Raw genomic sequence first — 4,051 nt, forward strand, 5'->3', positions numbered from 1 at the left:
AAATAAATTTATAGACAATTTGAATCATTTTATATTATATTATAGAAGAAGCCAAGAAAAAAGAATATAGTCAGGCCCTAAATAAATTCTTGGTTCCACCATTGATTCCACATGTTTCAGTTAATGAGAATCATTGGATCCAATAAACAAGAGTGTTACGTGACAGAATGTTTTGATTTGTTTATGAATAAAGTTGAGTTTTGTTATTACTTTGTATTTTTATAATTCAAAAATTAGATTTTTAGAGTTTTAAGGTGAAGAGGATGTCACAAGGAGTTCATAGGATTTTTTAGTGTATTTTTCTTATTTTTCAATTTATTTGTTATGAAATTAAAAGTTAATTAACTATATAAAAAAAAACATATTTGCGATTGCGACGACGTTTTTCCGAGGGACGCCAAATACCCTCGGTAATAAATTAGTAAATTTAAGTTTTGCGCTCGCTTTCCCCCAAATTTTTTCTCCTGCCGCCCTTTTTTTTGGCTCCATTTAAATTTTGTGCCTAACACTTTGCCTAAAAAAAAAAACCAAAGAAACACAAAAAAAACTCTAACTCGCTCTATCTCAAGCTTTTTCTGACCCAAACCCTCACTTCCTCCTTCTCATCTACAAACTCTCCAGTTCTCACAAATATCACTTTGAGTTGAACCCACACCCACCATCGCTCCATTTTTGCCGTCGTTGCTCCAATCGAAGGAGTCACTCGCCATCGCCGTCTCCTCTCATCATCTCGTCGCCGCTGCCTCTATCTCAATTTCAGGTAAGTTCCATCTCGTCTCATCTCACCTCAGTTATTTAGATACAAATTTATGAAAGGTAGAAGGAAGATCTAGGTAGATCCGCCATCATATGGTATTGTGGGATCATGAGTTCCATGATAGGTAGAAGGAAGATTTTTATTAGGGTAATTTCTGGAATTGGTCTCTTCTTTGGTTTCCATTATATTTCCTTGATAATACTGATGGGTTTTCCATGTCTGCCTTTTGGTTTAGTAATCTTTTTGATCTGATGAAACCAGACCTCATCTTTGGTTTTCAGATTCTCGCTCCTCCCTGCCTTTCAATCTTACAAGGTTGTTTGCTCTTCCAATCAAGGTAATAATCTCAACCTATCCTTGCTCTTTATTTTAATTTTTTTATATAGCAATTTATGATTTCAGATTATACATGGTGGGAACCAGACCTCATCTTTGGTTCCTTCTGTATATTTGTCATCACTCTGTATCTTGTAATTTTGGTCTATATTTGAGAAGAGGAATTGGGTCTGAATGCTTCATCAACTATTTAGAGAGGAGTGCTGCAGAGAACATTATAGCCGTGTTTGCAGAGAACATTATATAGTCTTTATATATTTGATTTTTCATTTTCATTTGGGTCTATTGGTTGATTTTGAGTTATAGACAATAAAAAAAAAAAGAGAGATAAAAAACAGAGAACATAAAAGATTTTATAGAAATAATAAGATTAGAAAAAGAGACCAAAACATAGAATAGAAGCATACATGGTCATCCTACAAGTTAATAATAGTCAAATTGTACATGGTCATCCTATAAGGTAATAATAGGATACAGTAAATTCTTCTGATTTGTTCTTTTTCATTACTGTGTGTTTGATTAGGCATAATGACATATCATGAGTTTAGACTGTTGTATGTGGTCTATTTATGTCAATTGCCTGTGGGTCAATGGAGATTGTTCCATCACTTTTTTTCTCTCTTTCTCTCATATGTAAATGGGGCAAATTAACTTTCTTTTGTGTTTACACAGCATTGAAGATTCTTTTCAGATTGGACATGAGATTGCATCTGAAATTACTGCTATGAAACCAAATCCAATTGTTTGGAAGATGGAAAAAGTTTATAGCCCGTGCTTCCTCCTTATTAAGAAGCGTTATGTTGGTTACAGTTATGAAAGCCCTGAACAGATTGCCCATGACAGTTCGCAGGGATACATGTGGGGCTGTTGCCAAGACAATGGAGCAGTCTTTGAGACTTTTTTTTGAACATCAGGATATGTATGAGGTACAAAAGCATGTGCTATTCCTTTTGATTGTACTTGAACTGGTTTGATAAAATCAAGGGTGAAGAGCAAAAGATAGGACGTCCATTGGTTGTAAGTCAATCCATGTTCCCATGTTACCTCTTTAGTTTCATAGATATCTTGTATTTGCCCTGAGTTTTTTTTCCTTAATATAGCTTTTACTGGTGGTTGACTTGATTTCCACGGTTAGATGATGACCTTTGTTTTTTTTACACAGGTTAGAGCATACTTACAGCGTCAATGGAAGCGGATTCTATCTGGAAGGGTGTCTCTTCAGGATTTTGTATTTGCAAAGGAGGTTCGCCTAGGCACCTACCGTGCTTGTATCTATTTTTCTGTTCTTATTTCATTACTGTCTGTCATGTATTGCCTTCTTGATATATTTGATTTAACACATTGACTAAAACTTTGTTTTGGAAACAGAACTAGCTCTGTTCTTGTTTTGGCAGGATAAACAAACAATGTTATTATTAATGGGAAGTAGCAGCAGCCCAGCATTAGTGAAGATTCAAAGGAAGCTATGAAGCATGCATTCGAACTCTTTAATGTTCGATTGGAAGTAGACTTTGGGACTAGTGATATAGGACATAGCTTAGGATTGTAATGAATATTTGTAATTTATTACATTTGTCTTTTATTAATGATGATATATACTATTCTTCGAACAACAATTTCTCAATTGAAATATTATTTATATTTTTTGACAAAATATTTGTACGTTTAATGCTTATAAATGTAGTCGGAAAAACTTTTTTTCGACAAGCTTCCATGTCAAAAAAGCACAATTCCAACGAATTATATTTATCACAAATAGTAATCTAGGGTCGGAAATACTATTTTCGACAAATAGTCATTGGTCGAAAAAATAGTATGGCAAGAACAAAAGATCTCGATAAAAAATTATTTCCGATAGGTTCGCAAGTATTTGCGACCACATTTATTGTTGGAAATGAATTTGTATGGTCGTTTTGAAAATCTATTTCTGATAAAAAAAATTAGCAATATCGACGAAATATGGGTGTCGAAAATACATTATTTCCGACGGAATGGTCGGAAAAAAAGTATTTCCAACCGGCGTTTTAGCGACGACTTCCGACGAACCTTTGCCGTCGAAAAAGCGAATTTCCGACGGCAAAAGGCTTTTTGCGACCACAAAATACCCTCACTAAAGGCATTCTATTTTGTAGTGAGAGGGGAAACAAAAGGTCACCTCTTTCGTTCCCTCAACCTTGCACACATATATAGGTACTACAGTTGCTTACAAGTAATTAAAGACGCTTACACACTGACGGAGTTACATATAAACTTGAAGTGGTTGTGGCCACTAAGATACCAAGTCTAGCTCCACCACTACGATTACATATATAGAGAGCTTTAATTGAGGGTATAGTCAATAAGCTTGCTGAGAATATATCTATAGCAAGCACATACAAGAACTAGTTACCCACTAATTAATACTATAATTAATGAAGAGTATACTTCAATTCTAGGGCATACTCGACGAGCTTGCTGAGCTCCTTCTCTATAGAAATGAAGCCATCGCCGTTGTCATCTGCATACTGTCGAGCAAACCAAGCTCTAAAAGGAGGCCATTTTGCGCCAAGTTCGTCGAAGGCTGCGTCCAGCTCTTCTTTGGAAAGTTGACCATCTCCATTCGTCTCATGACGTTTGAAGACGTCCCTTATCTGCTCCTTTGTGTAGGGAACCTTGCTCGGGGTCTTATACCTATTTGTTTCCCAAACCATCTTCTACTAATTTATGAACTGCAAAAACTACCAAGGAATTAACTAAGGCTTGAATTGGGTGACTTGCACACTATGAAGAGCCCATTTATATATGCATGGCTCTGCCTGGTCCCCTGCGCGCATGTTGGACCTACAAAAGTATTCTAATATTCTTCAAGTCACATGCCTCAAGGATCTCTATTTTCTGAAAGACCCTTTGGTATCGGGTACCAATATATTTACAGTATATGATACATTATCGATAATTTATTCAATATTTTTTTGATAC

At 35.5% G+C, this 4,051-nt stretch overlaps 1 long non-coding RNA gene across 3 annotated transcripts; it reads left to right on the forward strand.

Annotated features, from left to right (window-relative positions):
• The first annotated feature begins 533 nt into the window (after positions 1-533).
• LOC103343585 (uncharacterized) lies at positions 534-2,709 on the forward strand. Of its 3 annotated transcripts, none has more exons than XR_016124714.1 (4): positions 534-760; positions 993-1,094; positions 1,766-2,110; positions 2,256-2,709. It is a non-coding gene; the product is annotated as an uncharacterized LOC103343585 (long non-coding RNA). The 3 variants fall into 3 exon arrangements; XR_016124715.1 differs by having other exon boundaries at positions 1,019-1,094; XR_016124713.1 differs by having other exon boundaries at positions 536-760; positions 1,039-1,094.
• Positions 2,710-4,051: the final 1,342 nt, after the last annotated feature.

This window comes from Prunus mume, linkage group LG2 (assembly GCF_029339155.1).
Source record: "Prunus mume cultivar Tortuosa linkage group LG2, ASM2933915v1, whole genome shotgun sequence".
Classification (NCBI taxonomy): Eukaryota; Viridiplantae; Streptophyta; class Magnoliopsida; order Rosales; family Rosaceae; genus Prunus; species Prunus mume.